Source organism: Gossypium arboreum, chromosome 3, assembly GCF_025698485.1.
Source record: "Gossypium arboreum isolate Shixiya-1 chromosome 3, ASM2569848v2, whole genome shotgun sequence".
NCBI lineage: Eukaryota > Viridiplantae > Streptophyta > Magnoliopsida > Malvales > Malvaceae > Gossypium > Gossypium arboreum.
In genome coordinates, this window is record NC_069072.1 from 9,773,424 (window position 1) to 9,794,535 (window position 21,112).

The 21,112-nt window shown below is 37.4% G+C and overlaps 1 pseudogene; it reads right to left on the minus strand.

Moving 5' to 3' along the window:
* Nucleotides 1-221: 221 nt before the first annotated feature.
* The window catches only part of LOC108455130 (valine--tRNA ligase, chloroplastic/mitochondrial 2-like), a 56,497-nt pseudogene continuing 35,606 nt past the window's right edge, over nucleotides 222-21,112 (minus strand).

Sequence of the window (21,112 nt, forward strand, 5' to 3'; positions counted from 1 at the left end):
GGAGTGCATAATAACTTATCAAACTCCTTAATGGTATTCTTGATCCAGAACTCTGCCCTCTCAAGTTCATCATCTTTACTAGCTCGGAGCTCTTCGGCTCTTTGTTTCCAAATCTTATCAACTAGAGGTCTATTCAGTCTCACGAAGTCCATACCTTGGGGTGCTATGGGATTAGGTTGAGCAATAGGCGGGGGTGGAGGGGGTTGAGCGTTTGAGTTAGTTCAAACGAACTCCATGTACCAGGCATCCATCATATGGAGAAAGGCTTCCCTGCGTCCTTCTTCAAGACTAACTATATAGGGTCTACTATCAGAAGGCGCTGCCCCTTCAGTGGGTGTAGGCGCATTAATTTGAACACCATCCGTCACTGCTCTGTCGGGATCTATTTACTAAATGAAAACATATTTCAAAAACGTCAGGAGTCGTCACACTATCGTAATATATATATGGCATGTATAGCTAGACTTGTACACATGCTACGTTAGTCTAAAAATTAACTAAATCGTAGCTCTGGTACCACTAAATGAAACACCCCTTATGAGTATCCTACGCCGGGACAGGGTTAGAGGAATTATCAGACATTAAACGTAAACAAACATACAAAAACCAAGTCACAAAATTTCGTTCAAATTAAATTCGTTCATACATATGCATGTTGTCCCTTATATGGGCCTACGGGGCCAAAACATACATCAAGAGTGGTTCAAGACTAAACCGTGAACTTTAAAAATCTTTAGGAAAGCTTAGAAAAATTTTCATGAAGCAGGGTCACATGCCCGTGTGGGTAGGCCGTGTGGTCACACAAGCCCATGTGGCTTGGGACACGCCCATGTCCTTAGCCCGTGTAACTCTCTGTTTATGACATCATCAATGCAATTAGGGTCACACGGCCAAGTCACACACCTGTGTGATTAGGCCGTGTGGCGAATTAAATTCCAAAAATTAAATGCAGACTTCACATGGCTTGGGCACATGCCTATGTCCTACGGCCGTGTCCTTCACACGGCTAAGACACATGGCAGTGTCTCTGCCCATGTGTTTACTACTGAGCATTCTGTTTTGCATTTAGTAGGGTGCAGGGGACACACGGTCGGATCACACGCCTATGAGGTAAACCGTGTGTCACACATAGCCTAGGTACACGCCCATGTGTCTACGCGTGTGGACTAATTTGAGGCTATTTTCCAAGCCACTTGTCACCCTTAAATACTCATTCACTTATTCAACTTTGATGGCATGCAACATACTATAGTTAGACACTCAAGTACTCATAAACAAGATTAACCCATGCCTTTGTAATGTCAACATGTCTCCTATCCAAACCATCATGCTTTCATATGGCATTCCACACCAATTTCATATTCATTTATCTTATTAAACCTACGTCCAATTTACTCATTTATACCATAGTTTTTGTCATACTTATTAGCCATGCTTCATTTATTTAGCACATGTGCCATTCATCACACATCTCATCCACAAGCAATTCTCATCATATACCGAGCTCATTCACATGATTTTTTCATACATACCTGTACCAAATCGAAACACATTTTCATATTTTCTCATCAATGACTTACTTGTCGAATAACTCACATGTTTACCCGTTGAACACTCGGAATACTATCGGATACACGGAAGACTTGCACATAGTGCTTCAAACGTAGCCACATGCTACCTCATGTCACAATCACATATTGCTCACTCTCGAGCTAATCATGAGCCCGTTCACACAAGCTAATAGTCAGGACGTAACTACTCGGGCTGCTCACACAAGCTAACAGGTACCCGCAATACATGCCAGGCTACCCAGCCACCGGTAGGACGTACAAGACTAGCACCCGATTCACATAGTCACATATACAAATAATCTCATGAGCTCATAATCACATAATTCCTAGTGACATGTCACATTGTATCCTAAATTATTCCTATGGTTCAAACAGGATTAAACATTGACCATTATGTCATTCATACACTCATCATAACAATTAAACATAGAAATTCATACATTAATAAAGCATTAAAAAATGATACAACATTGCATTATTTACACATGAACTTACCTCGGTACAAAATACGAACAATTAATTCGATTTAGTCTAAAATCTTATTCTTTCCCCGGTCTAGGTCCGGACTCCGTTTATCTTGATCTATAATAGAAACTTTAGCTTATTTGATCATCACATTATTCATATCAGTTCAAAAACTATATTAAGGCAAAATTATAGTTTTTCTCTTAAACTTTTACATATTTACAAATTAGTCCCTAGCTCGTAAAATGAAATGGGTTCATTTTCTTTGTTACCCAAGCCTAGTTGAACCTATGACATACTCATAACAGCTCACATTTCTCATTAAATCATACATCTTACCACTCATTTTAGACTTTTTTACAAAAAGGTCCTTTTTAGGTGTTTTCATGAAAAACCAATTAGTAAAAGATGTTTATCATGCATCAAACTTTCATATTCCTCCATTAAACACCAAAATACAAGCATGTCGCACATGGGTAAGTTTTTGAACATGAACCCTAGCTCAAAATAATGGTAGAAATAGCTAGATCATGCTTCAAAGATCTCAAGAACATAAAGAACATTAAAAACGGGGCTAGGATTGACTTACTTTCAAGCTTGAAAAGGTGAACAAAACCCTATCTATGGATCCTTGAAATTTTCAACACGCTAGGAGGAAGATGTTACACCTCTTACATTACCAATAAAAACTATCAATTGTCTTTCACGGTTTCTATCACCTTTGTCTTATTTAAAACTCAATTTCCAACTAACATAAAATTCTTTTGATCTTTTGGGTTACGGGTTTGAACTAGCAGCTCCAGAACGTTTTCCAACCGGGCATGGATTTTCAGCTTTTTTATCAAAACCCAATACATGTTCAACCATTTTTGCCCTTTCAACTAAATCTGTAAATTTAGTTATCCTAAACGATACCAGGTGCGCTCGTAATTCATTACGTAAACCCTGTAGGAATCGCTTGCAACTGTCAGCTTCGATTGGCACATATTCAACAACATATCTACTGAGTCATGAAAACTATCATTCATAATCAATTAAAGTCATTTCTCCTTGTTTTAACATCAAAACTCTTGTTTTTTGTCTTCTATATACAATTCACCCACATACTTCTTTTTAAATTCTCTTTAAAAGAATTCCTAGTTTACCTATTCTGCAGGTACATGTCATGTTACCGATTCCCACCAAACATATGCTTCTCTTTGCAATAGAGAAACAATACATAATAAACTTTTTCGTGGAGTACACTCAATTTGCTGCAGAATTCTTTTTGTAGCTTCAATCCAGTTTTCACCTGTAGAAGGATCAACTCTTTTTAAACCCAGAAATTCAGTTGCACCATACTTACGTAATTCTTTAATTGGGGCTTGACGGACAGTAGGAGTAGATGTCGTTGCAGTTGCAGTTTTTGCTACTCGTTGAGGAGCATCAGCAATAACTCTAAGTAGTTGTGAATTATCTGTTTCTCTAGCATTTCCTCTTTCAACATTAGGAGGTTGATTACCCACTGGGTTAACACTCAGTTTTTCCTACTCGGTTCCATCTAATTCATAGGATTCATTGTCTCCAGTATACATTTCTTGATCAGTATCATCAATATATTCATCTGACATATTCAACTATAAACAAAAACAAGCAATGTATATTAGCATCCAAATCCTGACTCAATTTGACTCAATTATGGCATGTACCTTTAGACTCAATTTTGAGCTCGATTTAGTCCAAGAATCGACTAAACCTGCAAAGATCTGATACTATTAAATGTAACACCCCTTAACCATTTCCGTCGCCGAAACAGGGTTACGGAGCATTACTAGACTTTTCAGATCAAATACGAATATTTTCATAATCATTTAACATACACTTCATAAATTAATCATATCATCCCTTTTTATGGGACCACGAGGCCCAAAATATATATTAGGAACAAATCGGGACTAATTCGAGTCCTTTGGAATTTTTTTGTAAAATTTCAAATTTTTTTCCTAAGTGCAGGGGACACATGCCCGTGTGGCTAAGGGACACGCCCGTGTGACTGTAACACCCCTTACTCGTCTCCGATTCTGGGACAGGGTTCGAGGCATTACCGAACTTAAGCGTAAAAACCCATACAAACCAAGCCATAAAATTTCATCCAACTTTGAAACTTTTCAATCACATTCAAATATACCACTAAATGTAACACCCCCGACGCCGGGACAGGGCTCGAGGCATTACCGGACTTAAACATAAACAAACATACAAACCGAGTCATAAAATTTCATCCAACTTTGAAACTTTCCAATCATATGCAAATTGTCCCTTATAAGGGTCTACGAGGCCCAAAACATACATCGGAATCGGTTTGGGACTAAACTGAGAACTTTTGGAACCTTTTCAACACTTAAAAAATTTTCTTGTTTTGAAGAGTCACACGCCCGTATGGGTAGGCCGTGTGGTCACACACGCCCGTGTGGCTTGGGACACGCCCGTGTCCTCAGCCCGTGTAACTCTTTGACTATGACGTCATAAGAAAAATAAGGTCACATAGCCACAGTAGACACCCGTGTGCTTAGGTCGTATGGCTAATTAAATTCTCGAAATTAAGCGTAGACTTCGCACGGCCTGGGTATACGCCCATGCCCTAAGGTCGTGTCCTCCACACGGCTTAAACACACTACCGTGTCTCTGCCCGTGTGTTTACTACTGGGCATTCTTCTTTGCATTAATTAGGGTGTAGGGGATACACGGCCAGACCATATGCCCATGGGGCAGACCGTGTGGACAATTTCTAGGCTATTTTCCAATCCATTTGCCACCCTTAAGCACTCACACACTTAAACCAACTTCATGGCATACAACATAACACTTCTATCATATGAAGCATAGACATTTTATGTTTTGAATAGTCAATGTATAACTTATTCAAATTAGTAGGTTTACCCAAGGTATTCTACACCAATTTCATGAATAACCATCTTTGCTATCCTACTTCCAAGTTATACATTTTTACCATATTTATTGCCATACACATTAATCAAATTTCATCTATCACACTCATTATCACAAACAATCACAAGCCTCATTAAACACATACTTTTAGCATATAACTCACATCTCATCAAAACAACCACAACAAGCATAAACACATTTGCATGCATGCATAACTAATTAGGGTTACAACCCTAATAATCAATATGAGCCACCTCTTATGGCAATATACAAAATGAATCATAACATCATCATGAGCCAACACATTTGGCTAATCAATATGACACATAACAAAAAGATCAAGTCCCTATACATGCCATATTCAAAATGTTGAATCTAACTATACCAAATTTTCCAATTGATAGTGTGATCGAAAACTCCAACGTCCTCCGATCCCCGAGCTAGCTTGGCGACACTATAAAAAGAAAGGAATGGGGTAAACTTTAAAGCTTAGTAAGTTCACATGCAAATAATAAGCAACATAAATCATACAATTAACATAAGGCAAAGTTTCATAAATGTCATCAAATCTCATAAGCATAACTTTCTCATATGCACTATTACCACATGTTCATAGCATACCGAGATCTTTAATCATGAGTTTATGTACATACCTGTACCAACTTGCACATAAAACTTACTTTCTCGTCTTTGACGTGTTCATTAAGATTACCCATGGAACTTCTCTTTGAACTACCCGTTGAACACTTGGAATACTATTGGATACATCGGAATCTCGCACCTAAGTGCCCCATAAGTAGCCAACGCTACCTTATATCACATATCACATGTTGATGACTTTCGAGCTACTTATGGGTCTACTCTCACAAGCTAACGGTCAAGATGTAGCTATACGGGCTACTCACACAAGCTGTCAGGTATCCGCAACACATGTTGGACTACCTAGCCAGTGGTAGAACACACAAGACCAGTACCTGGAACGCCAAAACATGTGTAACATATATCATGAACTCAGACCACAAATCATGAACTAAGATCACATAGTTCCTAGTGATATGTCACTTGTATCCTAAACTATTCCTAAGGTTCAAATGGGATTCTTCGATACCACATTTCTATTGAGCTTACTCGTTATGTCGATTTCAATATCCATAGCACCAATGGAATAATCAATGCATAATTCATAATAAAATTTAAGCATTAACACATGGTACAACATCACATTAATTATATATATACTTACCATACTTGCAATATTAAAGCATTTAAAGTATGGTACATGTTGCATAATTTGCAAATGAACTTACCTCGGTACAAAATGATAGAAACAAGCCTAATCCTCGTAAACTTTGTTTTTCCCCCAATCAAGACTCGAATCTCATTTTTCTTGATCTATAATGCCAAATTTAACTTGTTCAATATATACATTGTTTGAATTGACCCATAATTCATACTTGGTAAAAATTACCTTTTTACCCCTAACTTTTCACTTATTTACACTTTAGTCCCTAGGCTCGTAAAATAAAATGTATGCATTTTCTTGGTTACCCAAGCCTAGTCGAACCTATACCATGCTCATATCATCCTATGTTTTCCTTTATTTCACATTTTTACTACTCATTTTTACACCTTTTACAAACAAGTCCTTTTTAGGTGTTTTCACTAAAAATCACTTAGTAAAAGATGTTCATCACACATCAAACTTTGATAATCTTCCTTTAGTCATCAAAATAAAAACATGTCACACATGGGTAAGTTTTTAAACATGAACCCTAGCTTAAAATAATAGTAAAAATAGCTAGATCATTCTTCAAGGATCTCAAAAACATAAAGAACATTAAAAACGGGGCTAGGGAGCACTTACAATCAAGCTTGAAAAGTTGAAAACCCTAGCTATGGAACCCTTGTGAATTTTAGCACACTAGGAGGAAGATGGACACAATTTTTGACTTGATTTTTCCCTTTTTATTCTTTTATTTACCAAATGACAAAAATGCCCTTAAGGCATTTCTTTCCAATTTTTCCTATTCATGCCCATTTTTGTCCAAAATTTTCGAACTTGGTCTAATTGCTATTTAAGGACTCTAGTTAATAATCCCATGCAATTTCATGCTTGAAGCTTCTAGAACACAAGTTTTGCAACTTATTCAATTTAGTCCCTAAAGTCAAATTGGACACCTTAGGCATAGAATTTCTTCATGGAAATTTCACACAAACATGCAATCTTATCATGGACCATCAAATAATCATAAAATAATTATTTACATTTTGAATTTGTGGTCTCGAAACCACTGTTCCAACTAGACCCTAATTCAGGATGTTACAGTGACCCTGAACATGCCCGTGCCTCAGGCCGTGTCCAACCTGTATAACTCTCTGACATAAGCCACACAGCCAGCCACATGCCCGTGTGCTAGGCCGTGTGCCTCACATGGCTAAGACACACGCCCATGTCTCTGCCCGTGTAAAATTTCCTGCGTATTCTGTTTTGAGATTTTAAAGTTGCAAGGGACACACGACCAAACCAGACTCCCATGTGTTAGCCGTGTGTCTCATACGGTCCGGTCACACGCCTGTGTGTCAAGCCGTGTGGACTCAAATTGAATCTTAAACATCAAGTTTACCATTCCCTGCAACCTTGAACAGCAAGTCCAATAGTTCAATCACATCAAAACACAATTAAATACCTCAAAAACATGTCAAAATAATCAACCTAATGACCTAACCAATGTACTCTCATAGGTACTTCACATATTTTATCAAAACAATTCAACAATTATTCCATTCAATTAAATTCTAAAATCATGCTAATTTAACCCAAATTTTGCCTATTTCATACTCATTTATACATCAATTTAAACATTCCACATTAAAACTCAACATATCACATAAATTCATTTAACAATTACAATACTACTTACATATACTTTCCAAAATGACGTGCATAACATACTAGGAAAAATATTACCTAAATTGTCAAAATTAAATTAAATTTTCTAAATTGAAAGAGTTCAGGGATACTTCGACTCCAAGTACCCCTAACGTGCATAACAACCAACACTGTTTTCTAAATTGTCAAAATGAAAGTAAAATTTTTTTGGATTGAATTTAATTTTAAAAAGATTAGTAAAATATTTTTGACCAAAAAAATTTAATTTTGAAGCAATTGTTTTAAAATAAAATAATTTTAATAAACTTTAATGTAATTTAAATTTTAGGATTTGTTTTATTTTTTTTTAAAACCAGATCATTAGGTTTAAGCGTTACACACCACTTAAAAGCTACAAACGTTAAACGAAGTAAATAAGATCAATATAAGTGGATGATAGCCGGGTACTACAAATATGACAATAAATGAAACCCAAATGTACATAACATAGTTTCCCAAATAATTTTAATTTGTATAGTTTATTTATTTTTTATATTAGTTTTGCGATTTAAAAGTTTTCAACATTGGAGATTATCCTTTTAATAATATTATATTCAAAGTTTGAATTTTTATTTTTGTCATATTATTACATTCAATAATTGTTAGTAAAATTTGTATATTTTAATGTATCAAGTAAGCTGGATAGATTATTTTTTAACAAATATTCTTTTCTGAAGTAGCAGTTATTTATTTTAACATATAAGTATCATATTTGCATTTCTAAATAAAAAGACTGAAATAAAAAAAATGCATATCTAAAGAAGCGTGACAGATACATGAACAAATAATAAATAAAAGAGAAAATGTTACTTTTATACATTGTTTTCATAAAGATTACAATGAATGAAACTCTCTCAATGACATGTTTCTTTCTCCTTTATTCTTTCTTTTGAAAAATAATAAATAATGACCAATTTGAAAAAATGTAAATATTAAAAATTAAATTTATTATTACTAAGATATTTTTATAGTTAATTTTATATTTTAACTATTTTTTATATTAAATGATAAATCAGGTTTGATTCAATTATATCACAATATTTTTATAAACATTTTAATTAATTGTTTTGCAATTACTCTAAATTATTTATTATATTAAATAATAAGTTATATATAATTATTTATATAATTAACCATTCTTTATAAAAATGCTAAGTATTATTTCAATAAATAAAATAGTATATTTTTGAGGAATAAAAAACTACTTAAATCAGTATTAAAATATACTAAGAGAATTTGACATTAAATAAAAAAATTTGGCATTAAAAACTTAGTTGGGATTGTTTGTCTTATGTTGGATATGATTTGCAAATGGATTTTGATTGGAAGTTTTAGGTGGACCCATGGTTTCTCTTTATATCAACTGAGTGAGAAGTTTTGTGCGATTATTGATATATCTATATGGTGAAAATATTTAAATTTTGGTCAAAGATAGAATTATATTCATCTGTGTTACCTAGCCTTACATGAAGGGAAATTGAGTTGTAATCTTTTAAGTGAATAGGTTCTAGTCGCAACTCTTAGATTAACATAATTTTGATTTGTTTATAGGTTGATGGTTTTTATGAGACTGAAAAAAAGATGTGTTGGATATATTCTCTAACGATATCATAACTAGTTAAATAGGCCTTTTCATTTCTTTGTAGCTTCTAGTCAGGCTGGCTTGGGCCTTTGGCATGTTGAGCAATTAAATAGGTGACAATCAAAGATAATGTGTTATTCTTTCTGTTAACACTAGCTGATATCTGATATTTGATTAACATTAAGTGAAACGTGATAACAAAATATCAGACTAGATAAGCACTAGATAAGCATGAAAATCTTCAGCTATGATTATAGTTTATGTTTGCAAAGCTCTAATCTGAAGTTGAAAGTTTTACTTTTTTAACCTTTTAGTTCGATTTATATTTGCAAATGTTAATTTATGTCATCGTTTTTTGTATGAATCATGCATTCACCTCGTCAGTTGCATGCGAGGATAACCTAGTTTTATTTATCTTTTTATCTGTTTGAGGGCAGGTTCACACGAATATATTCTTGTTGTTTCTTTAGGTTAATATGTTAATTCTTTTCTGGTAGGTTTAAGTTTATTTGACATTCATTTGCGCTAACATTATGTTTGTTTGCCTTTTTTTTTTTTTCTTTTTGTAGGTCTTAACTTTTAGGGACATAGCTCCCCAGGCTCCTGCGCACATTTTAATTATTCCAAAATCAAAGGATGCCTAAAACAATAAAACAAAAGAAAAAATATCATTTCTTGTATGAAGCACTATTCATGTATGCTGTGATGTGAACCCAAAATTCACTTTAGTACATGTGCATGTGCACAGTCAGGTGTGCACATTAAATCTAGACTTGATAAGGTGCTCGTCAATGGAAATTGTGTTCCAGCGGATTTTATCCAAACTTAATATTAACATGAATGATCAGATTCAAGAAGATGGTAAAATAAATGAGTTTGAATTAGAAAAACTATATTAACAAAAAACATGGTAAAACACTACAAAGCCGACACCTGCCGCAGTTCCTCAGTTACGAATGGCATGAATGGATGTAATTAATTTCAGTATATTCTCGAAAACGTAAAGTATAACAGTTACTAAAGCAACTGAATCATCTCCAGAGTGGTAAAGGCGAGCTTTACTAGCTTCAATATACCTATGCAAACAATAAAAACATAAATCCCAAGTTTGGGTTGCAGATCTAAAAACTGGACATATAACACAAAATAACTACAGCTAATCAGAGTAAAAATTATACCGGTATGTTTTGTCAACTTATACGACCATGACAGGTATTTCATGTATGTCTCAACAGCACATACTGATCCAACTTACAATCTCTTGTAATGATAACAATAAAATAACACACACTATCCACTAAATGATTTTTACCACTTTAACCTTTGAAAAAAGGGCATTATGTGTTATATAACAAAAGCATAAACTACATTAGTTCTCAATTTTCATGATCTATAAATGGCATAAAATCCAGACCCTAATAGCATAAAACAATAGAACTACGTTCTATTAGCAGAAAGCAGATTATAAAAGAACATTCAACATACCAGTCGGCAAAACCGCCCCAAAAGAAATCATAAATTTCTCTCCCAACATCCCCAAAGAAAAATTTGTTGTAACTCTCAGTGACAGCATCAACAAGCATATGCAGTTTTGAGACCTGAAAAATGGAAAACAGTACTCAAGTAACTTCTCTGTAGCATTCAGAAAAAGAATAATCAGGGTATGTATGAGTGGAAGTAACTTGGCTCTAGTATACAAATAAATAGATGGTGGCAAAACAAGCACAGTATTTTTTTCTTACCACCCAACATTCTGGAAGATGAAGCCTTAGAAGATACCCCTCCGTGTTAAACTGAAAAGGAAATAATTTCTTCAGTTTACAGAATAGGATGATGCCAATCTTCTTAGGAACAGGACATTGTGATGATGTCAAAAGAAAAATTAAGTTACGCCCTATGCAATAATAATAGATTTCTTTTCTTCTGAGGGTAATACTAATAGTTACAAATGCAAGCATAACTCAGATTAATACTGTTGATAGTACAATCAATAAACACAATGAATACTCCACCAATCTAATAATTAAATATATTTATGTGCTTGTTGGTTGGGGTTTTGACAGCAGCAAAAGAAGAGAACAAGACAGAGAACAAAGGAGTAAGAAGCTTGACATAATTTACTTGCTCACAAACGTGCAGCAAGTAAGCAATCTACTTTATACAACTGATATGCTTGTTCATTCAATATGAAAACAATACATTTATAATCAAAATACATCACCAAATATTCAACTAATCCCACTAATAAGCATTGGGAATATTAAAACATTGCTTGTACACATGGGATAAGTTAACTTATCAGCTCAATCATCCCCTAAACCCATCAAAACATCAATAACTAAGTTTATTTTCAACCAAACTAAATTACATTGCAACTAAAACAGAAAATATGTTGCTAAAACATGCACAATTGCTGCAGCATGCACAATTGCTGCAGCATGCATACAAGCTGTATGCACTCAACAAAATCATCATAGCAAAATGCACTATAACAAAAACATAACAGCAGCATGGTTGGCCATCTTTTAGCATTGTTCCTTCTGATTTATGTTAAATTTCATATGGTAGTACTGTTTTCAGAAGACAAGGATAGACAGGTGGTCTAATACTATCCCACTAATCTGAGAAAAGAGGAACAAACCTTACAAGCCTCTATATTCTGCCAACCAGAAACATTATCCCGATTAGGCAGAACCTGCAGCACAAACTTGCCAGCATTCCATAATTTAATGGTGAAGGCCGTGTTCGTTGTTAGCCTTTCAGTTGATAAATTAAGATCCTAGAGGTTATTCAAGGAAATTGGTTAATTAGACATACTATCATAAGCTAGAACCATGAACATTAGAGCAGTATTGAACATTATATGACAACTTTTCATTATTGAATTACCAACATATTGCCTGCAGTACAAGACAAACCTGACCAGCAGTTCCTAAAGCAAGAGTGAATCGCAAGGCATCAGTACCAAACTCGTTGATAGTATCAATTGGGTCAATAACATTGCCAAGAGTTTTAGACATTTTACGCCCCTGAAACAGCTTACATGTTAGCCAGATATTTTCTTGTAACACCCCTAACCCCAAGCCGTCATCGAAATAGGACTACGAGGCATTACCAGACTTATACACTGACATTTATACAAAATCGAGTCATAAACTTTACATTTCAGATCAATTCTTATCAAATTTCATCTTAAAGTCCTTAATATGGGCCTACGGGGCCCTATGTATGTTTTAGAAGTGATTTGAGACTAAATAGAGAACTTTGGAAAATTTTCCTTGAAGATAGGGGCACACGCCCGTGTGCCTTGGGACACGCCCGTGTGGCCTGGAACATGCCCGTGTGCTGCAGCCGTGTGATACATAGCTAGCTACTGACTTAAGCCCACGGCCAAATGACACACCTGTGTGTCAAGGCCGTGTAATATTTAGGAGGTTATTGAGTTTCTTACACGGCCATAAGTGTAACACCCCGATCCCGAGACCATCACCGGTGTCGGACACGAGGGGTTAACAAGCCAAGTCCACATATTTTGCCCACCAATTTGACATTTCCAGTCGGGCTGGAAAACTGCGTCACTGTCACCTTAAAAATCATATCTCGAGTTTCAAAACTCGGAAACTGGTTTCGTAAATTTTCCCTGAATTTAGACTCATATATCCATCCATGGATTTATTTCTAGAATTTTTTGTCAGGCCAATTGGTACAGTTTATTAGTTAAAGTCACCCATGTTACAGGGATCGACTGCTCTGACCTTCGCGCGTTACAACTTGAATATCTCTCTGTACAGGGATTTAATACTGGTGCCGTTTGTTTCTAATGAAACTAGACTCAAAATGGAATCTGCCCATATAAGGCATGACTCCTAATTCTTTCTGGATAATTTATAGTAAATTTTAAAGTTGCGACAGGGGACCCAGAAACCATTCTGGCCCTGTCTCACAATAGCTTTAATATCTCTTAACAAGTAACTCCTATGACCATTTCGTTTCTTCCATATGAAAATAGACTCATCAAGGTTCATTTACATAATTTATTCACTATTTAATTCTACTTCTTCTATTTTAGTAATTTTCAATCTCGTCTCACTGCTGCTGTCCGCAACAGTTACTGCAGTAGACTATGCCAATTTCATGAATCTTTCCTTGGCCTTAATCCTCCATCATACATGACACAAATTATGGCCACCTTATCAAAATTAAAGTTTCTAAGACTCGTGGCTATAGGTTCAAGCATCCCACTCGACGACCACATAGGCCATTTTCACATGGCTTAAAGTTTACAACCCACAGTCAACAAAACATAATAGCCTATACATGCCAAATGTTCTTCAACAACGAAGACAATACCACAAGATTTCCAGCCGGTGTGATGACTTCAACGACGGTTCCGAAACGCAGCAATCGAGTCCAAGAGACCTAAAATGGGTGACAAGAAAAACACCGAGTGAGTTTATAACTCAGTAAGTCATAAGCATTCAACAATCATCCATTGATAAAGTTATCACAACATGAACAATAGACGAGGCTAGGTACTCATCCATATTGAAGCTATACCATAAATCCTCGGACCTTTCGGTTCAATCTCATACCAAGTCATACATCCACATTTCATATTCTATACAACAAGATATTTGAGGCATTTTCACACACTAACTCATTTCCACCATAATCATACAATTTCAATCATCACATAGATTTAAGGCTTACCAAGTTCAACCCCGAGCATGAACGTATTTTCTATTCGTCTTGAGCTCAAGGTACTTACCCGATCCGCTGTCCGGATTAGCTCGATGATGTCGCACACTCAGTGCCAATTGTAATGCAAGAGCATATAGTGAATCCGCACACTTAGTGCTATATGTATTCAACTCGCACACTTAGTGCTATATAATCAAACTCGCACACTTAGTGCTGTACAATTTAAACCCGCACACTTAGTGCCATACCCTTCGAGCTCGCACACCCAAAGGTCAGTATATTTCCAGCATGCACACTTAGTGCCATATATTTCCAGCATGCACACTTAGTGCCAATCTCGTCACCGTACACACGTATTGCCCGCACACTTAGTGCCGAAAGCAACTTTCTACACATTTCACTATTTCTTTTACATTCAACAAATGTCATCACTCCATACACATACATTTCATTTATATATATATATATATCATCCCATTAAGCACAATTGCATAGATTTTTACAATCATTTAAGCAATATCAAATATATGCTTAATGACTTACCTTATATTGGATGAACGATTTCCAATCGACTACTCGATTATCTTTGTTTTGCCTTTGTTTGATTCTCCCCTTTTGATGTCTTGATTTCCTAGTATAAATACATTTAGTAGTTAAAATTCTTGCTGGATACTTATGTGTATAATTTAATGGTTTTCACTCCATTCACAACTATCCTTGTTCAAAATATCAAAACCTTAGCCAACATTCAATTAATGCATCAAGGCCGAATGTATTATCACTATTAAGGTAATCTAGTCTCAAGTATTTTCAATTCTAATGTACAACATCTCAAATTCCCATGACCGATCACACCTATTCTTACTTTTCAATATTCGAAATATTCAAAATCACATCTTAAACACAATAGTCATGGACAATGCCGAATCCTCAAGTGTTTGAACATAAATTATTTTACTAATATAAACATTCACGAATCATATTCATAGGAAGACCAATTTCTTTCCATAGCACATTCATCATCCATACTTAGATGAAACAACCAAAATCCCTTCCTTTATACCCTAGCCGAATGCTCCAATCATCCATACAAATTACAAATTTTTGCATGGCTAAGTAGAAGCCATTTAACATGCAAGAAAAAAATAATCATAGGAGAAGAATTTATCATTCTAAGTAAGCTCCTATCTCCAACACTTAATCATTTGGCATTTTGCCTAGACACACACAAGAAATCTCAACTTCCTTGACCTTACCAAGAGTGCATCCACCATTCAACTTAGCATATTACAAAACCAAATCAACAAATTCAATGCTTACCTCCTAGTAGCCAAGATGCTTGCGAATTGACCTAGGTAATCTTCCTTCCTTTCATTTTTTTTTCTCAAGAACAACCAAAAGAATGAACAATGAATGAACAAAACCTTTTTTTTTTCTTTTCTTTCTCTCTAGCTACGGCACAATGGGGGGGGCATCCATGCTCATTTTTTTTTTTCATTTCTTTAATGCTAGTTTTTATTTTATGGCTTCCTACATACACCACTAGCAAAACATGTTGGAAACATGTTTCCTTTGCCCATAATCTTGTCATGGCGGCCACTCACCTTAGGAAAGGGGTTATTTGACATGCAAGGACAACCATTTTCCCACATGTATTAATAGGCCACCTTACATTTGCCTAGCACATTTTAAATTTTCTTACATAAGTCCTATTTGATAAAATTCACTTACAATTAACAAAATCCAAACATTCAATTTTTCACACATTCATATTCACATATTCTAGACAATAAATATTACGTTAGAACATTTCGGTGACTCGGTTTAGCGGTCCGAAACCACTTCCGACTAGGGTCAATTTTGGGCTGTCACAACTCTCCCCACTTAAGAAATTTTCGTCCGAAAATCTTACCCAGTAAATAGGATCGGTGTCGCTCTCTCATAGAGTCCTCAAGTTCCCAAGTGGCTTCTTCAATTCCGTGTTTATGCCACACACCTTCACTAATGGGATTTTCTTATTGCGCAACTCTTTCACTTCGCGCATCAGAATGCGAACCGGCTCTTCTTCATAACTCAAATTAGGCTGAACCTCGACCTCAGATGGAGTAATTACGTGTGTCTGGTCAGACCTATATCGTCGAAGCATCGAGACATGGAAAACGTTGTGAATCTTTTCAAGCTCAGGGGGTAACATTAATCAGTACGCTACTGGCCCAACTCGTTCGGATACTTCATACGGACCGATGAACCTCAGACTCAATTTGCCCTTACGGCCAAATCTAAGCACCTTCTTCCAGGGTGAGACTTTGAGAAATACCTTGTCTCCAACCCGATATTCAATGTCTTTTCTTCTCAAGTCCGCATATGACTTTTGGCGATCCGAAGCAGCTTTCAAACTTTCACGAATTACTCGAACTTTCTGCTCGGCATCCTTAATCAAATCAACCTCGAAGATTTTACCTTCAGTAAGTTCAGTCCAGAATAATGGGGTATGGCATTTACGACCGTATAAAGCCTCATAAGGCGCCATCTTAATACTTGATTGAAAGCTATTGTTGTAAGCGAATTCAATCAAAGGCAAATATCCTTCCCATGAACCACTAAACTCAAGGATGCAACATCTCAACATATCCTCAAGGATTTGAATTATCCGTTCGGATTGACCATCGGTTTGGGGATGAAAGCGATGCTAAAATGCGACTTGGTACCCAAAGCCTCTTGCAATTTCTTCCAAAATCGCGATGTAAATCTTGGGTCTCTATCAAATACGATAGAAACAGGTACCCCATGCAATCGAACAATTTGGGAGACGTATAATTCTGCCAATTTATCGAGCGAAAAATTCGTGCGGACAGGGATAAAATGAGCAGACTTGGTCAGTCTATCAACAATGACCCAAATCGCATCTTTCTTACTTGCCGACACTGGTAATCCAGATATAAAATCCATTGTCACTCGATCCCATTTCCATTCAGGTATCATGATTGGCTGAAGTATTCCCGATGGCACTTAATGTTCCGCTTTCACTTGTTGACATATCAGACACCTTGAAACAAATTCAGAAATGTCTCGTTTCATCTTGGGCCACCAAAATTGGCGTTTGGTCATTGTACATTCTAGTACTACCCGGGTGGATTGACATTCGACTACTGTGAGCCTCGCTCAAAATCATCGAAACAAGTTTCGAATTCCTTGGAATACATAATCGACCCTTGAACTTTAAGCAGTCATTGTCGTCAATCTGAAATTCCGATTCTTCATCCGAAACACATTCGGCTCACTTAGCGACCAATTCAGCGTCGACCTTCTGAGATTCAAGTATTTGATGAATCAATAACGATTTGGCCCCTAATTCGACTACTAGCACCTCCTCGGGTGAAACGGATAAATGAGCATCCATCGCTCTCAAGGCAGACAGTGCCTTGCGACTTAAAGCATCGGCCACCACGTTGGCCTTTCCCAGGTGATACTCAATGATGAGTTCATAGTCTTTCAACAACTCAAGCCAACGTCTTTGTCGTAGGTTTAAATCTCCTTGAGTCATCAAATATTTGAAACTCTTGTGGTCCGAATAAATATGACACCTTTCTCCAAACAAGCAATGCCGTCATATTTTCAAGGCGAACACTATGGCTGCTAGTTCAAGGTCATGGGTCGGATAGTTTCTCTCATGCGGCTTTAGTTGTCTCGACGCGTAAGCCACAACTCGACCTTCTTGCATCAACACACAACCTAACCCAAGCAAGGATGCGTCACTGTATATGACGAACTCTTTACCGGACTCCAGCTGTACTAGTACCGGGGCCTCGGTTAAACAGGTTTTTAGTCGATCGAAACTTTCTTGACAGCGTTCCGACCACTCGAACTTAACATCTTTTTGGAGTAGTTTCGTCATCGGTACAGCTATCATCGAAAAACCCTTCACAAATCGTCGATAGTATCCGGCAAGCCCCAAAAAGCTCCTAACTTCGGTAACATTCCTTGGAGGTTTCCAATCGACTATGGCCGGAATTTTGTTCGGGTCCACCCCGACACCGATCACGGACACCACGTGCCCCAAAAGCTAACCTCTCTCAACCAAAATTCACATTTACTTGAACTTTGTGTATAATCGCTTATCTCGTAAAATTTGCAACACTAGCCTCAGGTGTTCAGCATGTTCAGTTTCATCTCTCGAATAGACCAAAATGTCATTGATAAATACAACTACGAACCGATCCAAGTATGGCCTGAAAATTCTATTCATTAAATCCATAAATACCGCAGGGGCATTAGTGAGCCCAAACGGCATCACCAAGAATTCGTAGTGACTGTACCTCGTTCGAAAAGCGGTTTTGGGTACGTCTGATTCTCGGACCCTCAACTGATAGTACCCCGACCTCAAATCTATTTTTGAGAACACTGAGGCTCCCTTTAATTGATCAAACAAATCGTCAATTCGTGGCAACGGATATTTATTCTTTATCGTCACTTTATTGAGTTGACAATAGTCGATGCACAACCTCATGGTTCCGTCCTTCTTTTTCACAAACAATACTGGTGCGCCCCATGGAGAAAAACTCGATCGAGCGAAACCTCTATCCGTCAACTCTTGCAATTGAACTTTCAATTCCTTTAATTTCATTAATGCCATACGATCGGGGCTATTGAGATCGGCGTAGTACCGTGCAGACGATGCAATTCCACTTCTCGAACCGGTGGCAATCCGGTAACTCCTCGGAAAAACATCGAATACTCACAAACCACTTGTACCGATTCGAGTTTCCTTTCCGTCTCTTTACTTTCAAACACATACGCAAGGTATGTTTCACACCCTTTTCATGTACCTCCGGCGGTCATAGAAGATACTATCGGCGGCACTCCTTTTAAATCGAGAGACTCGACTCGGACTACCTCATTATTCGCACTCCTCAAATCAATGGTCTTCCTTTTGCGATCCACCATTTGCATCATGTACGATCAGCCAATCCATACCAAGAATAACATCGAATTCATCAAATGGTAGAAGCATCGGATCGGTAAAAAACAGATTCTCGAATTATTAGGGGCATCTCTTGCACATTTTATCAACGAGTGCGTATTGACCCAAAGGGTTTGACACTCGAATTACGAACTCGAGAGACTCAACAGGTAGAGTCTTACTGGATGCTAAAGTTTCACATACATATGAATGAGTAGAGCCGGGGTCAATCAATGTAATCACACTAGTATCAAAGAGGGTAAAAGTACCAGTGATAACGTCAGGGGAGGATGCCTCCTCTCGTGCGCGGATGGCATATGCTCTAGCAGAGCACGGTCTCGGATCGAACAGCCGTGTCAGTGGCTCCTCTCTGATTACCACCCCTACCTCCTGAAATCCTCGGGGGTCTACCTCTAGCCGTCGCCTCACTAGATCTTGCACCTTGCATCTTATTCTCCTCATCTAGCTCCGTGCAATCTCTAATGAAGTGGTCCTTCGAACCACATCCGTAACAGGCCCTATTAATAGACTTACCCCAACATTCACCTAGGTGTCGTCTTCCACATTGGGGGCATTCAGGTTTCTCTTGACGATTATTGCCCACACTAGCTACCAAGTAGCTCGGGGTCCGTCGATGGTCGGGCTCGATGAAAATTCCCGATGCGCCCTTGATTTACTAGTGTCCTCCCGAATTTCTTTACGGTCGAGAACGGAGCTTTACTCGTTGATCTTTTACGGTAATCTCTTGCTTCAAATTCAGCCTTCTTCTTCTCCTTCCCAAGTTCTTCCGCCTTGCAGCTCGTTCGACTAGTGTCACGAACTCCTTTATCTCCAAAATTCCCACTAGTAACTTTAACTCTTCATTCAATCCTTCTTCAAATCTTTTGCACATAGCAACCTCATCAGCCACACACTCCGAGCATACCGACTAAGTCTTACGAACTCATGTTCAGTATTCGAGATCTGATCATCCGGCCTTGCTTGAGCTCTACAAATTCCTTACGCTTCGATCGATGAACAGTTGACTAATATATTTCTTCCGAAATTCGTTTGAAAGAAATCCCAAGTAACTTGTTCCTTTGGGACTATGGAAATCAAGGTCCTCCACCAATAGTAGGTGAGTCTCGCAACAAAGAAATAGCACACTTAAGACATTCATCGGTGTGCATGAGTTCATCAAACACTCTAATGGTGTTATCAAGCGAACTTCGGCCCTTCGGCATCATCGGTAACTATGGCCTTAAACTCCTTGGCCCCACGCTTCCTAATCAAGTCCACGGTGGTTTACTCAGCCTCACAGGATCGATGGCGATGGCATTACGGGCTCTTGGGGTGGATTATTTAAATTCGGGAATGGTTGGACAGCCGGATTGGTTCGGGCATATTGCGCGACCCACTCATTCATCATGGTGAAGAAGGCTTGTTTCGCCCTTTCATTTTGATTATTCGCGGATGACTGAGGCTCAACAGGCGGTGTCCCTTGTGCGGGAGCAACCGCTACACCTTCAACGTCATCCACCAAGGGTCTCTCTACCTCGGGTTCCATTTGCTAATCACAACAAAAATTTCAACCGTCAGAAGTCATCACATTTTTAAGCACTAACAATTTGGCATGTATAGCTAGACTCACACGCTCTATGGTAGTCCTAGAACCGACTAAACCATAGCTCTGATACCAATAAAATTGTAACACCCCGATCCCGAGACCATCACCGGTGTCGGACACGAGGGGTTAACAAGCCAAGTCCACATATTTTGCCCACCAATTTGACATTTCCAGTCGGGCTGGAAAACTGCGTCACTGTCACCTTAAAAATCATATCTCGAGTTTCAAAACTCGGAAACTGGTTTCGTAAATTTTCCCTGAATTTAGACTCATATATCCATCCATGGATTTATTTCTAGAATTTTTTGTCAGGCCAATTGGTACATTTTATTAGTTAAAGTCACCCATGTTACAGGGATCGACTGCTCTG